At 46.1% G+C, this 19,558-nt stretch overlaps 1 pseudogene; it reads left to right on the top strand.

The window, feature by feature from the left end:
• The first annotated feature begins 17,440 nt into the window (after positions 1-17,440).
• Positions 17,441-18,426, top strand: LOC127679866 (pleckstrin homology domain-containing family B member 2-like; annotated as a pseudogene).
• Positions 18,427-19,558: the final 1,132 nt, after the last annotated feature.

The following is a 19,558-nucleotide window of genomic DNA, read 5'->3' as shown; positions in this document are numbered from 1 at the left end:
AATGTGCTCCTTTTACTCACAGAGTGGTGGCAACTCCAGTACAACCACACACACACACACACACACACACACACACACACACACACACACACACACACGATGGTCACACCAAGACTCAGGCCTGCAGAGAAGCCCTTTCGAGGCAGGATGCCATCCTGGAAATCCGAGCCGTTCTCGGCACACCCACTGCCCTTTTCGTTCACTGCCCTATTCAGCAATTTCACTGATATATAACAGCACCTGTCAGCCCGGAGGCCCCAAGAGAGTCAGCAAACAGCCTGTGCTGTCAAGGAAGCTACAGTCCGGGACTGTGAGCTGTCAGAAGGCCGCTCTGACTGAGGCAGTGGGATGAATGCTCAACAGATGTTTTTGTCAAGGGCTGCAGTTGCTCACAGGCTTTGTCCCTTGTTGCCTGAGACAGTTGTCTGGCTGGGTGACCAGCCTGCCCCACATGCCATCACCAGACTGGCTTCTGAACACAGCTGTGCTAGCCCCCCTCCCCCCACAGCAGGCTGAGACCAAATTCCTCAGCCCAACAACAACAACAACAAAAGTGACTCCAGATAATTCCCTGGCTCCCCTTCTTAGCCACATCACCCACTGCTCCCTGTTCACAAACCTTCCAGGGCCGTGTGGTGACTCAGGTCAACGCTCCCCCCCCATCATGGCCCCCCTTCTTTCTCGCCTCTTAGATGTCTCCTACATGTTTCCATTGTACACACCTCCTAAGGTGTTAGGGTGGCAGGTGGATTTTCTTCTCCCATGATGTCTCCGATAGTGACTGGATTGTTGTATGGAAAAGAATCCCATGAACGTGTGCCCACAAGGGAAAGAGAAAAGGGTTCCATGTGCAGTTGCCTTGGGTGTGAGATTGGGAGTGCATTTGAGCATGGCTTAGCTATAAGAACACTTGATAGCATTCGTGAGGTCCTGGGGTCCATCAGCCCAGCGAAATAAGTAAATTAAAAAAAAAAAAGTTGGGAAGGGAGTTTTTAAAATGGGTGCACGGGTAAAGGCGCCTAATGCCAGGCTGGGCATTTCGAGTTCCATCTCTAGAATTCACACGGTAGAAAAACAGAATCGACTCCCACAGTTTCCTTCTGACCTCGACATTTGCATTTCGGCTCGAGGGCCCACACTCGTACACACATGCCTGAAAATAAGTTAACGTGGCCAACAAATCAAAAGTAAATAAATAAAAAATAAAAATGAAAGACAGCACAAATATAAAAATAAAAAATAAAAGCATTGTGCGTGGGGGGAAACAGCACCCTGCTGCAAAGCCAGTCTAATGTTGCCCGTCCCCGTGAAACCTTCCTAACTCCTGCAAGTGAAATTGATCTAATCTGTTTCTAAACTTTCATAATGCAGTCTCTGTGCTCCAGCCCAGATGCCACCTGCCTTCTCACGGATGCGAGTGGTTTTCTGTGTTTGAGAGACAGATGGTATCCTGTGGTATACGAGACAGTCTGTTTACTGACAAGTTGGAACTGTGTGAAACCTTGACTGTTCTTCCACAGGACGGACGCACAGCTGTACAGCTGCACAGGTGCTTCAAGGTCTGGCTTCACACCCACCAGGCATTTGTCCAACAGACCCTTAGGATGGTGTGTTCCTGTGACCGTGGTGTGTGAGTGTATGTGTGTGAGTGTGAGTATGTGTGTGAGTGTGTGTATAAGTGTGTGTGAGTGTGTGAGTGTGTGAGTGTGTGAGTAAATGTGTGTGAATGTGAGAATGTGTGTGAGTGAGAGTGTGAGTGTATTTGTGTGTGTGTGTGTGAGTGTGTATAAGTGTGTGAGTATGTGTGAGTAAATGTGTGTGTGAGAATGTGTGTGAGTGAGAGTGTGTGTATGTGAGTGTGAGAGAGTGTGTGTGAGAGTGTGAGTGTGTGTGCATAAGTGTGTGTGTGAGTGTGAGTGAGTGTGTGAGTGAGTGAGTGTGGGTGTGGGAGTATTGTAGAGTCAATGTCCGATGTCTTCATCTATTGCTCTCCTCTGTGGTTTTGAGGCAGGGTCCCTCACTGATCCTGAAGCTTGCCCTTTGGGCTCACTGGCTGGCTAGAAAACCCTTAGGTATCACCTCTTGCTGCCTCCACCTCGTGCCTTCCAGCTCTGGGGTTACAGACACACGCTATGGCCTAGCTGGAGATGAACTAACTCCATGATTATGAAGCAAGCGTTTTACCAAGTGTGCCATCTCTTCAGCCCTCTCTCTCTTTTCCTTCCTCATTTCCTCCCTCCCTCCCTTCTTACCTCTTCCTTCCTTCCTTCCTTCCTTCCTTCCTTCCTTCCTTCCTTCCTTCCTTCTCTCTCTCTCTCTCTCTCTCTCTCTCTCTCTTTCTCTTTCTCTCTCTCTCTTCCTAAGACAGAGTTTTACTATGCAGCCCTGGCTAGCCTAGATCTCCATATGTAGACCAAGCTAGCCTTGAAGTCACAGAAATCTGCCTGCCTTTGTCTCCTGCAGTCTAGGATTAAAAATAGGTCCCACCATTGGCCTGGAACAATGGCCCATACCTTTAATCCCAGCATTTGAGAGGCAGAGGCAGACAAATCTCTGAGTTTGAGGCCAGGCTAGTCTACAGAGTGAGCTCCAGGACAGCCAGGGCTGCACAGAGAAACCCTGTCTCAATAAAACCAAGTACATAAATGTCAACGCACCCAGCACCACGGGATGTATGTTTTGACAGTCTCACTAAGTTACCACAGTTGGCCTCCGATTTGTGACCTTTCTGCCTTCAGCCTCCCAAGTGTTGGGATCATAGGCCTGTGTCATGATGCCCAGCCCTCTTTTCAAAGCCAAAATCGTTTACTTCCTGTATGGTTACTTCTGTCTGTCGTGTTATTTGTGATATTCTTGTGGTCTGTAACTGTAACTGAGCTCCCGGCCTCTTTCATCTCCCGCCTCCTTCAGGAAATCTTTGTCCTGTCTCATTAGTGGTCAGCTCAGTGCTCGGTGGTAGGGATACAAGATAGTACTCTGCCTTGGAGTCAATCTTTGACTTACAGAGAATGGGGTGAAACAAGTCTTGAGACTGATGTGTGGCCCCTAAGGAAGAGCAGAGAGATTGTAAGGGATTGTGGTGGAAGGCCTGGGGGTGGGGTGGGGGAGGGGTGTGGCAGGGTGGAGCTCAATGGCATAGGTCCATCCACATGATAAATCCCCTCTTCCTCTGCACTCCCACACCCCTTACACCTCCGTCCTGTGACTTCCACAGCTGCTGGCTCTATGCTCCGAAGATCCAGGACCTGCACTAATAGAGCGTGCTTCAATACCCTCCGCACACCTCACCCTGCCGGGTACTCATCCCCCACACGTGTACAAACAAGAGCTCAGCATTTATTACCCTCCCACACCTGGGATCTGGCCACTGGACACTCTTGAATTTCCCTGACTACATTCATACCCAGGACCTTGGGCCTAGGAAACCAGCCAGACTCTTGGGCTACATGGGGCCCCCTGGTTTCCTGTCTCTAGGACTGGGTGACCACCATGGTCACCTCTGATGTCCTTAAATTACTACAGGCGCTATAAAATCACTGGCCAGGTCACGAAGGCTGCTCTGCCTCTCTGTCCTTGGCCCCACCCTGCGACGTCCCCCCTCCTCCCCTCCCTGCTTGCAAACACATGGAGGCTGCCAAACTCAGCGGTAGAATCTTACAGCCTTTTTGGCAGGAGCCTGGCTGGCTCCAGAGAGCAGGCTGGAGAGAAATGTAGTGGATCACATTTCTCCGGCTTGTACCAAATATTATTCAGATGTAGCTTTGTCAGACACACACAAATTGCTCATCCAACAAACACAGAAGGGCTAATCCCAGGGCATGTATCAGAGTCAGGGAAAGCCTAGGGAAAGAATAGCCACAAGAGGCCTTTGAGGCCTGGCCAGGTAAGGTTGGCCTGAGGGGAGATGGTGAGACCTGTGTGTCTTCCCGGGGCTTTTATTCCACAGAGGGCCTGAAACCTGGTACCAAGGCTTTGGACCCTTCTGTCATCATGTCATTCAAAGTCTGCCCTGCTGTGTACACTTCCCAGTGGTGAATCGCAGTGGAGAAGTCTGCACTGGCCAGGCTGCTTTTGTAGGTAGACAGTCCTCACCCCAAGTGACAATGGTCAGGTAGAATAGCTGGCTGTAAGGACTTTGTGAGCTACCACCGCAAAACACTGATTGCACTTACGCCTTTTGTAACCTCTCGGAACTCCCAGTCTCTCTTTAGCTCTGGCCTGCAGGTGTGAACCTGGCGGCTGGGAAGGCAGGTTAAGGGACTGGGTCTACACGACGGGGACGGCAAGGGGCAGAGACATGAGGTCTTCTGTCATGCAGCTCCAGTCTCTTGCCAGCTCCTTTCTGCTGAGGCCTTCTGACAGGCTCTGGGAGCTCTTCCCTCCAGAGACAGCCCAGAAATGAGAGGAGCCAGGCCTTATTCCCAGAACTAACATCTACAGCCAGAGACAGCAAGATAAGATGAAGCCTCTGGAGACAGCCTGTGTCCTCTCATGGCCTAGCAACAGGGTCTGCCTCACTCCTGGCATCTTGACATGGACCTAGAGGGGAGGGGAGGGGAAAGGGGAAGGGAAAGGGGAGGGGGAAAGGGGGGGAAAGAGGAGGGGGAAAGGGGAGGGGGAAAAGGGAGGGGAAGGGGGAGGGGAAAGGGGAGGGGAAAAGGGAGGGGGAAAGGGGAGGGAAAAGGGGAGGGGAAAGGGAAGGGGGAAAGGGAAGGGGGAAAGGGGAGGGAGAAAGGGGAGGGAAAAGGGGAGGGGAAAGGGAAGGGGAAAAGGGGAGGGGGAAGGGGAGGGGGAAGGGGGAGGGAGAAAGGGAAGGGGGAAAGGGGAGGGGGAAAGAGGAGGGGGAAAGGGAAGGGGGAAAGGGGAGGGGAAAAGGGGAGGGGGAAAGGGGAGGGGGAAAGAGGAGGGGGAAAGGGGAGGGGGAAAGGGGAAGGGAAAGGGGAGGGGGAAAGGGGAGGGGGAAAGGGGAAAAGGGAGGGGGAAAGGGGAGGGGAAAGGGGAGGGGAAAGGGGAAGGGGAAAGGGGAGGTGGAAAGGGGAGGGGGAAAGGGGAGGTGGAAAGGGGAGGGGAAAGGGGAGGGGGAAAGGGGAGGGGAAAGGGGAGGGGGAAAGGGGAGGGCTCTCTTGAAAGGAGGAGGCAGTGACTAGAGCAAGGTAAGCAAATGAAAATGATTGTTGGCCGGAAATGCTGGTGTGTTTATTTAATCCTGGCACATTTAATCCAGAGGCAGACAGAATTCTGTGAGTTCGAAGCCAGCCCTGTCCTTCTAGAAAGTTCCAGGTTAGCCAAAGCTGCATTTTGAGAACCTTTGTTTTAAAAAACAAACAAACAAGAAAGAAACAACAAAATCCTACCACCACCACAACAAAAATAATTGCTGACATTAATATTGTTGAATTATCATAAGGTCTATTTAACCTTTGGCAGCAAGAAAGCAGAGCTCTGTGGCCCGCAGATCTGGGGAGCCATGGGGTGTCTTGGTGTAGCTGGTTCTGACCCAATCAGGAAGGCGGGGAGGGATTCCCAAGGTTGTTTCTACAGGACAGGTGTGGGTATGCTGTTCTTAGTGCTTTTCTGAAAGAAAAGACAGTTTTTAGTCACTGTGCTATCGCCATAAAGAGACACCACAGCCAAGGCAGCGCTTTTGTTTTTTTCGAGACAGGGTTTCTCTGTTTAGCACTGATTGTCCTGGAATCCACTCTGTAGACCAGGTTGGCCTCAAACTCAGAAATCCCCCTGCCTCTGCCTCCTAAGTGCTGGGATTAAAGGCCTGCGCCACCACCACCTGGCTTGGCCAAGGCAGCTTTTAGCATGAAAGCATTTAATTGGGGGTGACTGACAGTTTCAGAGGTTTAGTCCATTTTCATCGTGGTGGGAAAGGTGGGGGGGGGTAGCTAAGAGCTATATCCCAGTCTACAAGTCAAGAGGGACACTAGGCTTGCCGTGGACTTTTTAAATCTTAAAGCCTACCTTCGGTGACACCCTTCATCTATCAAGGTCACGTCTCCTAATCCTTTCAAATGGTGGTAGTTCCCAGTGACTAAGCTTTCAAATATGCGAGTCTGTGGGAGCCTTCTCATCCAAACCACCTTGGGGACTGAAAGGCCTGAGGGGAGGACTTAGTGTGTGCAGTATTTACCCTGCGTGTGTGAATCCCAGGGTGTAGTCTTCAGAGCTGTAAAACAAAGCAGAAGTATATCCAAATATGGCTCTGAGAAGCAAGATCTTTTGTTCAACTGAGGTCCGCCAACTTCTGGGGTGGGGCTTCTGAGCCCATGCTCGTTTTAACCTTCCTTCCTCCCCTCATTTTTTTGTTTGTTTGGTGTTGGTTTGTGGAGACAGGGTTCCTCTGTGAAGCCTTGGCTTTCCTGGAGCTCACACTTTATACACCAGGTTGGCTGGCTTCAGACTCACAGAGATCTGCCTGCCTCCATCTCTTGAGAGCTGGGATTAAAAGGATGTGCCAGGCTGGAGAGATGGCTCAGCTGGTAAGAGCACCGACTGCCCTTCCAAAGGTCATGAGTTCAAATCCCAGCATCCACATGGTGGCTCACAACCATCCGTAAAGAGATCTGACACCTTCTAATGGCGGCTGAAGACAGCTACAGTGTACTTACATATAATAAATAAATAAATATTTTTTAAAAAAAAGGGTGTGCCACCATCACACAGCCTGGTCTTATATAGTGCAGGCTGGTCTCAGACTCTCTCTCTACACACCCTAGCCTGGAGGATCAACGCTGCTCTTAGTCTGACTATGCTATCCCTGCTCTACTGTAACAAACTTCCGGAGAGATGCGGTTGACTCAGGAATCAGTTTAAAACTATTCAGAGGGGCTAGGGATTTAGCCCAGTCAAAGAACAACTGCCTAGCATGTGTAGGCTGATATGTTTACTTCCCAGTACTACAGAAATTCCCAGTTATATGACAGTTCTTAGAATAGCGGGTTTGGGATTTTGCTGGCCTTGAGCTTGGAATATTCAGGCAGGTTTCTACTGATACCCTCAAGCTGTTGTAATCATCTTAGTTTTCCTGATTCGGAGACGGAAATGGGATGTTGGGCTTTAAAGGTAGGATCGTTCCGCGTACACCAAATGAATTGTTTGTCTGTCTGTCGTGGAAAAGTCTTGGGCTTTGCAGTTAAGCCCCATCCCCCTCCACCTGCCTCCCGATAGGGACTCAGAAGATGATATATTGATTATAGATGATAGCCAGAGCATCAACTCCTTGGGAATAGCTCTTTATAGATACTTGGGGGAGCCAGGCTATAAGCAACTGCATGTGGCAACAAGGTCCCCAGAGCTTGATGAAAACAAGGTGCCTTTTAGTGTGGCTGGTGTTAAATCCAGCAAAGCTAAGGGGCGTTCCCAGCCGGGCCTGCCCACAGGAGGTCAGAAGAAACCTAGTAACACTATAAAGAAAGCCCAGAAACAGGTGCAGTTCTCTCTGTCTGTGGAAAGGAGCATGGCCTAGCAACTGTCTTCCCTGGCGACTGAAACTTTTCTCCTGTCAGGAATTGCTCCCAGGTTCTCACCCCAGGGACCCATGTTGATGTGTGCTCTTAGGCCTGATCCTTCTCCTCAGAATCTGTTTCCATTTGTGAGATTTTATCTATTCATCATTCTCTTTTGATTTGAAGATTTGAAACTCCCTCATACAACACCTGTGACATTTTAATACAAGGAGATGATATATAATGTGTGTGTGGTGCTAGGATTCAAGTCTAGGATCTTGCCTCTACTGGGCAAGCACTCTATCTTTTTAGCTATGTTTATCCAGGAGATTGGGTTCTGACGCGCAAAATCCATGGGTAGAAAAGTTGCTTGGCCTCAAGAAGAAAAAGGATAAAAGAGCCTCAGGAAAACAGGCAAGGGCCTCTCTTCCTTCTCATGCCCGCTTAGCTTTGTGGTCTGTTTGTCTCTCAGCTTTCTCCCTTCTCTGCACACTGGCAGAAGAGGTCTGTCATCTACATGACCATCCACACTGGCTATCCTGAATTTCAAATCCAAATACGCGGCATTGACGTATTGACCATCTGATTAGCCTAACTTGGGTTAGACACTCTCCCCTAGTAAATCAGCTGTAGTTAGGAGGTGGGGTGAAAAAGAAGAGAGGGGAGGAGGGAGAGAGAAGAGGAGGGACAGACAGACAGAAACAGATAAAGACGGAAAACTACCAAGACCCTTTCTTGGAAGAGAACAAGTTTCAAGAGAAAGAAAGCATGGGTCCTTTGTTTCAGGACATGATTACTCTGTCATGTTTCCTAGAACTTGTACATAACTGTGCCTTTGCTTCTCAGAACGTCTTCCATGTTCTCTTGGGTGTCAGTGACTGAACCCAGCAGGGCCTTGTGCACAATCAAGGAAGCATCCTGCTACTCAGCCGCAGAGCCAGCTTCTTCCTAGAAGTCAGCATTTCCTTGTGTCTCCTTCAGTGTTTGGTGCAGTGTTAGTCTCACTTTGGAATACTTTATAGGTTAGCTTGTGTAGTTGCTGTAAGCTCTTCAGCAAGCTGGTTCTTAAGTGCTGTGGTGCATTACCTAGAGCACCACATTATTTTCTTCTCTGTCTTATGGTTTAGAGCCTTGTAACTTTGTGATCCATAGACGCACAGCTTTTGCGTCACCTGAGTAGTGTTATTAGTGCAGAATTCCAGCCTGTAATCTTAGCACTTGCGAGGCTAAGGCAGAAGAATCTCAAATTTGAGGTTAGCCTGAGATACCTGGTAAATTTCGGGGTAGCCTGGGATATACAATTAGATCCTGTCTCAATAAAGCAAATAAACAGGACTGGAGAGATGACTCAATATCAGCAGTTAAGAGCACTTGTTCTTGCAGAGGACTGGAGTTACATTCCTAGCACCCACACAGTGGCTCACAACCACACATAGCTCCAGTTTCAGGGCAGCCAGTGCCCTCTTTTGATCTCCCTGGGCACCAGGAATGCACGTGATTCACATAAACACATACAGGAAAGACACTCATATATATATAATAAAATTATATATATATATATATATTTAAAAATCAAAGCAAATAAAATCAAAGCAGAACCAAGGGAATGAACAAAAGATGCTGAAGAATTCTTTCCTGGCCTAGGAAAACTGTGTCTGCATTTTTTTTTTAAAAAAAAGAGTTATACTTTTACTTATTTGGGATTGTGTGGAAGTCAGAAAACAACTAGCAAGAGTAAGTTCCTTCCTCTCACTGTCTAAGCCTGAAGACTGAAGGAGGCAGCTAGTCAGATGTGAGGGCGAGCGCCTTGACCTGCCGAGCCACCTAGGTGGCCTTTGATGATGTTTTAAACGCGGTGACAGGAGCGTGGAGCATTGCCCTTCTCTCTGCAAGGTTGGCTTTCAAGCATAACAAGAAAGGAAAGAGCAAGGGCTAAAGACGCTGTCAGGGCTCAGTCTTCTAGCTGCTCAAAATAAATATGGTTTATAGCCAAATGAAGTAATCCAGGGCACTAAGCCAACTTGCCAGTGAAACTGCTCAGTCCCATTGGAGGATTTGAGAAGTGAGACTAACAGAGGAAGTCTAGTCTGGAGCGTTGGCCGTGGCAAACGCTTTGCTAACTCTACCAAAGGAAGCATAGTAGCTTGTGACTGTTACTTCAGATCAACTTAATGAAAAAATGGGGAGGCAATGCTTGTGAGAGGCGGGCCTCAGGGAGTCGCGCATGGCCTAGCAGGGCGCTTTTCTCTTGAGTCCTTGTTGGTTTCTTCTACTTGGTGGCTGCAGTTGGTTACATAGTGAATTTCCAAGTTTTACCTTATTCAAGACTTCAGAATTGTGTTTGTTTGGAAACACCGCCTTTGTAAATGCATCTGTTAAGTGAAGATGATGTCAAACTAGATTAGGGTAGACCTCAAATATCCTTATAAGAAAAGGTGAAGCTAAGTGTGCTGTGAATGGTTTTTAGCCCAGAACTTAGGCGACTGACGCAGGAAGATTTGGGCTGAAGGAAAGCTGGGTTTACGGAGAAGACCCTGTCCAAACAAAGCAAGAACTTGAACAAGAGTAAGAAATAAAAAGAAAAGAAAAGGACAGAGAAAGGAGCCAAGGACAGGGCAGCAGAGGGCTGTTCAAGACTCAGCACGATGTGGTTGGGTGTCAAGTTGACAAGGGTTGGAGACTGCGGTAATTAATCTCCATTGTCAACTTGGTTGGATTTAAAATGCCCTGTGAAGTCAGGAATTTCAGTGTGCCTGCGAGAGTGCTTGCCTATGGAGGGAAGACCCACCCTGAATGTGGGCAACAGTCAAAGGAAAATCAAGCTGGAGAGCCCCATTCTCCTCTCTGCTTCCTGCCTGTGGAAGGGAGTGGCCAGCCTCATGCCCCCGCCGCCTCGCCCACCTCTCCCTGGCAGACTGCACCCTCAAACTATGAGCCAAAGTTGCTTTTGTTGGGTACCTTGTCACAGCCATGAGAAAATGAACTAATTCAAGAACCATACGCAGGAAGAAATAAGTCGACATGAAGACAGCGGAAGAGCCTAGAAGATTGAAGCTATGAATCACAGAAGGCCAAGGATTCCCTAGAGCCACTGGAAGCTAAAAGATGCACGGGAAGATTGTTTTTTAAAATTATTATTATTTTAGTTTTTATTTTATTTTATTTTATTTTATTTTATTTTATTTTATTTTATTTTATTTTATTTTATTTTATTTTATTTTGCCTGTAGGAACATTTTGCCTGAATGTGCACTGTGTATATGTCTGGTCACCCAAGCACTCAGAAGAGAGCACTGGCGTCTCTGGGCTGGAGCTATGGATGATCATACCAGCACATGGTTTCTAGGAACTCACCCAGGTTCCTCTGAAAAAGCAACGTGCATTCTTAACTCTGGGCCACCTCTCCATTCCAAAGAATTCTTTAGCATATTTAAAAGGACTGTGGTCTTGCCACCACCTTGACCTCAGACTTGACCTCCAGAACTGTGGAAGAATTATTTCTGAGTTTTGCTTTTGAGACAAGGTCTTATTGTGTAGCCCTGGCTGGCCTGGAACTTGCTTTGTAAATCAGGTTGATCTTGAACTCATAGAGATCCGCCTGCCTCTGCCTCCTGAGAGCTGGGGCTAAAGGCATGTGCCACCATTGAATTTCTATTGTTTTAAACCATACATTTTTCTGTAGCAATTTGTTCCAGGGATCCTAGAAAGACAATGTAATACTCACTACAGAAGTGCTGAGACATCTCTACAGTCCTGAAGAGGGGACTTATTATTAGAAGAAATAATGAATAGAAGCCAGACAAGACCAATACAATACAAAAACAACACTCGTCCATTCTAGGGAATGAGTCAATTTTAGGTTACCATTACAAATACCAAAGATAATCCACTTATAAATAGAAAGCTCATTCTGGCTTAAAAGTTTGGAGATTCAGCCTATGCTTTTTGTTGTTGTTGTTGAGACAGGGTCTCATGTAGCCTAGGCTGGCCTTGGATTCACTATGTCACTGAGAATGACACTGACCTCCCCATATTCCTCCAGCAGAGGTTACAGATGCGAGCCTCACACCGAGCTCTCAGTCCACAACTGACTGCACCTGTTCCTTTGGGTCTGTGGCAAGGCAGCAGGTTGTAGAAGTTCATGGTAGCACAAAGCCACAAACCTCATCTCCAGTAGGGAAAGAGAATGATGAAGGATTCAGAGTCCCAGAAATCCTTAAGGCCACCTCCAATTGCCCGGAGACTTCCTAGTAGGCCCTAGCTTTTAAAGTTCTTACACCCTGCCAGTAGCATCAAACTAGGAGCTAAGATGCTTCACAAGTTTTGAGGACAATCTGGATCCAAACTACACTGGGAAGAAAAACTGATTCTGTAAACTGTACTCTTATAGGAAAGTAGGTTTTGAAAGATATCAAGGAAGTGGAGAGCTCTCAGAATAAGCCAGAACAAACACAATCACACTTCCTATTTGACAGGTCCCTAAAATGACAGACCACAAAAGTCTATTTGCTTATCTGTTTTTCAAACAGATGTGTTCATCTCTTGACAGGGCTCTTTATCTCTGGCATGGTATTCTAACAGGTAAAATAAAAGAATTGGATCACGCTATAATTAAGAGGAAAAATGGAGGTGAATGCTTGCAATCCCAGAACTTGGGAGGTGAAGGCATGAGGATCAGGAGTTCAAGGTCAGCCTTGGTTACGTAGCCTGGGATATATGAGACCCTATCTCCAAAAACCAGCTGAGATGGCGCTTAAGAGATTGCTCAGATGTATATAGTGATGCCTGCCTTTGATCTGAACACTCAGGAGGCAGAAGCAGGTCTATCGCTGAGTTTGAGGCCAACCTGGTCTACAGAGCAAATTTCAAGACTGGCTAAGAGTTCCAGTTGAGCTACCAGCTGCCAGCCAGCGCCAATTTTCAGCTCTGTGAATGAGAGAACTTGTATTTTCCACACACTCCATAATTCCAGAAAACACGATACGAAACACAAAACACCTGGCCAATGCACAGACTCACGAGAAATACTTATACCATTGTTTTAAGAAACTCACTTTTGGAGTCAGGTGTATGTAGTGAAACATGCCTCTCATATCAGGCAGAGGCAGGAGGATCTCTGTGTATGAGACCTGTCTGATATAGAGGGAGTTCTAGGAGAGCCCGGACAATGCAGAGAGACCCTGTCTTGAAAAACCAAAGGAAAAGAAAAGAAGGAAGGAACAAAGGAAAACCGTGCTCGGTTTTGAGCCATGTATGGTGGCAGTGCATGAAGGTTAAGGCAGGAAAATCAAGAGTTTTGAGGCCAATCTGGGCCTCAGATAGAGAATTCAAAACAGCAGTTTTGGGGGTGGGGATTATTTGGGTCAGAGTTTTTCTTCGTTTGGTTTTGTTTTACATAGCGATAAATCAAAGGTTGGCAAAGTTTTTTTTTTCCTGTGAAAGATGAGATAATGCAGTACGTATCTCTGGTTTTATAGGCATATGGTCTCTGTTACGACTCCCTAATTCTGCAGTTATGGTTTGAAAGCCCCCGTCGACAAAATACAAACAAAAGTACACAGCTGACCTCTAATGTATTATCGTTTCCAAAAATAGGTGGCAGAGGTTCAGAGCATGGGACCTGATTTCTGAAGCTCCCTCATAGAAAGTGAACACAGAAATTGTGGCTGAGAAGGGATGCCTCTATAGTCAAAACCTAAAGCATGACATTTGACTTTGGGACTGGGAAGTTTGCAGAGTTCTGAAGAGTAGTGAGGATCGACCAATCAAAGTCAACTGATCAAACTGTTACTAGGGGTTATTCATCTAAATTACACATTGATCTCGTGTCTTAGCCAGAGAGTTTGTGGATTGAATTCATAGCCTGAATTCATAGGGATTTCTAAGTACAACATTCCAAGTTCCAACCGACTCTTTTTAGCAACACACAGAGAAGGACAGGAGTGAGATCAGGCCCCGCTCTACTCAAGCTTACCACGCATTGTATAGAGCAGCGGGGTTTGTTGTTTTTGTCTTGTTTGTTTTTGGCTATGCATTGCTCCAGGAGAGTCTGTTTTATAAGCAGCTTTCTTCTCATTTTGAAGGAAAAGGTTGACTCAAGTGGACCTAGAAATTGCTCTATCTGCCGGATACTACCCATCCAGAATGAACTGATTAGTGACTTAGTCCTGGCACTAGAAATACATTTATTGAGATATATGGCCTATTAAATTTGTACCAGGTAAATTAGACTCAAGGACTTATGGGATACACATGATCGAAGACAGGTTTAATATCTCCCTTCTCTTGACTCCACCAAGTGGTAGGCACCCAGCAGTACGGTGGCATGGTCCTGTGCTGGCCTATCACCTGATAGCTGGTGTATATGTCAAAGACTGAGGACTCCCTGACTCATCTCAGTCCCCACTATTGAATGCTGGTCTGCTGGTCTGCCTCTTCCTCTGCCTGGACCTGGATCTGGCCTGCCATTTCCTGCTCAGGACCATCATTGTCTTATCAATACCAACTCTGCTCAGCCCACTTTAACCTCTTGACCTCAGCTGCAGCCTCTTTTGACATAGATGTATAGAGCTATATAGGTCTACTTGCTGCGTGATTAAGAGAGTTAATGTTCATAACTAAAATCAGGATAAAAGAACTTACATTAGCCTTGGCCACGTGACTACTAGGTGGATTTTATGACAGATCATTGTCACCCAGACCCCTAAACCTTGTACATTTACTGTCATTTGGTAACTATGGCATTGTGCAAGACACAAAAACGTGTTCATCTATGTTTTTAGCTTATTGCACTCATGACAACAGGAAGAAAAAAATTAATGGTTTGGCAATATTCAGAGGAAGTAAAGAGATCCCACCCAGGACAGTCTCTAGAGGTAGGGGACAAAAAGTAATTTAACATTTAGGGTAGAGTAGGGTGTGGCAACAATCTCTAGGGAGGTTGAGGCAGGAGGACCAAGAATTTATATGTACAGTTAATGAAAAAAGAGGCCATAAATTTGAAAGAGAGTGGGGAGGTGTATATGGGAGGGAGGAAAATGGAAGGGAGAAACGTTGTAGTAAAATTACAATTTCAAAGACTAAAAGAAAGCATGGTCTCTAGAGAGAGTTCCAGGACAGCCAGGGCAACACAGAGAAACCCTATCATGAAACAAAGAAAAATCTATTTGGATACATTGAATTTATTTTTATATATATATATTATAATATTATATATATTATTATTATATATATTAAGATTTTTCTCTCTCAGCTTGTTGAAAGGAGAAGATGATATAATTGGTCTTCATATATTGAACAATCCTTACATACCTGTAATAAATCTCACTGGACATGGTATTTTTTTTTTTAAAAAAGAAAAAGATAGCCCAAGAGAATAACAAGGCACTGTCTTCAAAAGCCAAAAGAGAATTTTGTTAAAAAGAATTAGAGATTAATTTATTGATTTTATGCACGTGTGTATATGCACCATGTCATGCTTTGTACCTTTGAAGTTCAGTAGAGGACATTCCAGATTTCCTGGAATCGAAGTTATAAGATGTTTGTAAACCACCATGTTGGTACTAGGAACTAAACATGGGTCCTCTGCAAGTACAAGTGCATTAAACTTCTGATCCACTTCTCCACTCCTCCCTGCCAAAAAAAAAAAAAAAAAAAAGACTCTCCAGGGAGGCTAGGGTTGTGTCTCCGTTGGTTCAGTATTTGCCTTGTTTGCATAGAGCCCTGGTGGTTCAGTCCCCAGCACTACATAAAACCCAGCATGGTGGGATCTGGACAGATGGCCTTATGGTTAAGGGCCTTGCTGCTCTTCCCGAGGATCCAAGTTCAGCTCCCGGTACTTATGTCAGAAGGTGTAGTGTGCAGTTTCTACTACCCCACTTTAAGCTCCAGGTGGACAGTGCTACCAGCCTCTGCCATGGTTCCCTTGGATCTGCGGATGAAAGACATACACACACATGAGCTTATTTTTAATGTGCTTTTTAGCTCAGTGGCCAGGCTCTTCTAAGCCTATTTCCAGCTCAACACTTCTAAATCTACCCTCAGCTTAGTTGCCTGGTTACCTTCTCCTTGTTCAGCACCCTAACTCTGCCCTCAGGTTAGTTGTGTTTCTAATCTCCCGTCTGCTACCCCAGGCCCAGTCAGGGAAGCAGCCAATGTCCAGTCCACCTGAGATCTCACATGGCTGGTAGCTCTTTCTCCCTCTGAAGCATGGTCAATTTCTTTCCTCTCTTGCATCTCCTAGCTTGCCTGCAGGAGCCTGAATGTCCCGCCTCTTCTGCCCAGCCACTTTAAAAAAAAGATTATTTATTTATTATATGTTGAGCACACTGTAGCTGTCTTCAGACACACCAGAAGAGGGCATCCAATTTCATTACATATGGTTGTGAGCCATCATGTGGCTACTGGGATTTGAACTCAGGACCTCTGGAAGAGCAGTCAGTGCTCTTAACCACTGAGCCATCTCAGTGGTTAAACCCATGCTAGCATCTTTATTGATCAATCAAGAACCATTTGGGGAACAGGACCATCAGTGTTCACATGCAGATTCCCAATCAAAGTATCAGAACCACTCCCTACAAGAAGGCTTTCAACTAGGGATGCAACACCCTCTTCTGATATCCTTACACAACTGTATACACATAGTTTGTGTACAGAGTCACAGACAAATACACAGTCATAAAGATAAAAAATAAATCTTAAGCTATCAGTTGTGGTGATGCACACCTATAATCTCAGCACTTGGGAGGAGAACCAAGAGAGGATAAGAAGTTCCAGGTCACCCTTAGAAGATTCTATAAAAAATAAACAGACTGAAAGATACACAAACAAAAACCTTAAGTGTTTTGTAATTGAGCTCTTTGATTCACAACCTAGCCTAAAAGAAGAAACAATTTCTTTTGGGATTTGAGGTGTTAGTTTTTATCTAATAAAGGAAGTACAATAAAACCCATGGAAAATCAGACCACACACACACACACACACACACACACACACACACAGAGAGAGAGAGAGAGAGAGAGAGAGAGAGAGAGAGAGAGAGAGAACTAAACCAAGACAGTTCCAAGTGCAAAGATAACATTGGGCACCATGTAAGCCATCATCAGCAGGTTGCTGGATGAAAACATGGACTATTTTTTAGGAAAAAAGAGCAATCACTCTAATGTGTAGCTGCTTTCTGAGCCAAGCATGCAGCCACGAGCAGAAAGGGCAGAGGTAAGAGCCACAGACAAATGGAATCGCTGCCTCTGGAACAGAGCCCAGGGGATTGTCTAAAGGGACATGATTCGTTTTCAGATTTACTAATGGCTGCTATGTGCTTCTAAATAACTTCTTTCTAAATGGGAGTTTCGACTGTGGTTTCCCTATTGTCTGTTTTCCCATTATATGCTGTATGTGGGGGAAAGACAGGTTACAGAAGAGTCCAAAGATAAATTCAAATAGTGTTGTGAACTGCTTGAGGGTAAGTTTGACATGATCCGTAGTACTCCCAAATCCTTTTTAAGAAATTAAAATTCTTTACAATTTCAGACTCACATATAATGGATTTTGGTCATTTTCTCGGCTCCTCACCCTCTCATGCCCCTCCCACTCCCACAGAACTCCCCCTAAGTTCCCTTCTACTTCCCCATTCCCTGTCTTTGCTGTTGTTTTATGACTGCTGAGTTTAATTAATGGGTATGTTGTGTGTTGGGTCTTGGAGCATAGGCAACTTACTAGTGGTTATACCAGTGAAGAAAATGTATCTTCATTTCTTCCTCCACCCAAGTCTTTAATATAACCTTAATATAATAATATAGTTATGTCATATATTATGTATTTATTATACACATATATAAAACCATAAAATTAATATTGATACATGATTACCAATTTTGCTCTTAGTCCTGCTCAGTTTCACTATGGATATCAATACTATCCTTGAGCAGAGGATTCACTTGAGTCATGTGGTACATTTAGTTATTGTTCCTCTGTATTTTTCTTCAGTTAGAATGGAAAGGCTGGGTCCAGTGAAGAAACAAAAGCCGGCCACCTTGTGCTCTCAGCCTGATCCGTCTGGCGGCCTGAACAGTCACAGCTGAAGAGATGGTGTTTGTGAAGAGTGGACGGTTACTTTGACAGAGCACCATTCTGAAACGCTGGAAGAAAAATCAGTTCGACCTGTGGTCAGACTGTCGCCTGATCTGCTATGATGGACAGACTCAGCAGAGCATAGAGGATGAGGTCCACATGCCCGTGGACTGCATCAATAACCGCACGGGGCATGAGTGTGGGGACATCCAGCCTCCAGATAGGAAGCCAAGAGACTGTCTGTTGCAGACCGTCTGCCGAGACGGGAAGACCATCAGTCTCTGTGCAGAGCACAGACAATAGCCTGGCATGGAAGGCTACACTGCAAGAAGCCAGAACAAACACAGCTTACATTGGCTCAGCGATCCTGTCTGAAGAGACTGCGGTGGCCGCTTCCCCACCTCCCTACACAGCCTATACGACACCCTGAGGCCTACGGCTGTGGTCTTTACAGAGGCACATACACCTCAGGAACTCAAGTTGTTTATGTTGCCAACAGGCAGGTGTACGGCGTATGCCATGCTTTACCATACTAGTACCTGTATGCAGGAGTTTATGGACAACAGCCTGCCAACCAAGTCATCATCCCTGAATGATACCAAGACAATGACAGTGACCTAGTTCTGGGCATGCTTGCTGGGGCAGCCACAGGCTCTCTGTTCTGGGTCTGCTAGAGCCTTCAACATTTTCTGTGCATAGCTTCTGTTAGTCCTGTGTGCAATAATTTGATTTGCAGGGCATTTCTGTTTGTGACAAGTGTCTTTCATATTAATTTGAGTAGTTCTTTTGAAGGTCATAATTTAATAATTGTGACTGACCTGCATGGTACCACAAAGAAAGCCCGTGGTATGCTGTGAGTGAGAGCCCGCGTGAGTCACACCAAGTCTTTCTTAGGGACTCTTGGATGGCTTTATGTAAACACAACCAATTAAATGGGCATTTTCCATTTAATTGAATTGAGGGACGGCTTTCCTTGCTATGCCAATAATAATAATAATAATAATAATGATGATGAACGAGGGTTGTGTAAGTGTGATGAGGAGAGTCGCAGCATCTTTAACTGTGGAATCTCACTCCAGACCTGGCTGCATGTTACCCTAGGAGCTGTGTGTTGCTAGCTCCTGGTGTGAGGACCCCATAACCTACCCCTTAGAGCTCCTAAGTTCCGGCAGGATCAGCTGCTCGGGATGCAGAGGGCCACCCGCCCCCTTTAAAACAAGCTACAGGAATCTGCCCAGTTTTATTTTTTTGTTATTCTTCTGTTTGAATGACTGGCTGACAGTCATTTCCAGGGGTGACTGGATACAGTCTTGAGTTAGGAATTGATTTGAGCCTCAGAATTTGAGCCCTGCTGAATGAGGCGGTGAGTGCCAGTGGGTGGAGGTAGGCTGGGAGCAGCTGCCCAGTGTTTTCAGGTCTGCTTTAGGTGTGTTGATTGCCAGCTCAGTCTGCAGAGAGCCTATAGAGACTCTTTTTCTACATGTAAAGTATGGTGAGGGGAATTGGGGAGAGCCTTATTTAGAATGCTCCTGCCTCAGGCAAAGCTGCACCAGGATGCTCTTTAACTCCTGGAAAGGCTCTTCCTTAGCAGTGGTAGGGAGGCCACGTGGCTGTCCAGAGAGTCTCAGGTTTTGAGTGAGAAATGGGATTGGGTAGAGCATCTCAGGGATTTGTTCTAATCCCTCATGCTAGTGGGGATCCAGCCTTATTCTCAGTCCTGACCTGCTCACGACAGAAGAGCTTAAAACATTTCTAGTCCCCAGACATGTGACACTCGGGGAAGTGACAATCTGACTTTCTGATAAAAATCTTATTTCCCATGTTAGAGAATACATGTTCCACATATTTAAAACTTCTGTTCTTTCATGTCTCAAAGCTTCCAGTTCCAGCTTTGTGACTACCTTGTTTTAGTTTCAAACAGTATCCTCCTTCCACCTCCTCCCTCCTCCCACCACAAAGATGGGACGGCACAGTGAAGGCCCCGCCCTCTGCGTTGTCCTGTTTCTCCAGAGTGCTCCCAGGAAGCTCTCTTTCTGA

This window comes from Apodemus sylvaticus, chromosome 3, assembly GCF_947179515.1.
Source record: "Apodemus sylvaticus chromosome 3, mApoSyl1.1, whole genome shotgun sequence".
Taxonomy (NCBI): Eukaryota; Metazoa; Chordata; class Mammalia; order Rodentia; family Muridae; genus Apodemus; species Apodemus sylvaticus.
Note: the sequence above shows the minus strand (reverse complement) of the source record. Positions and strands in the feature narration are given on the sequence as shown.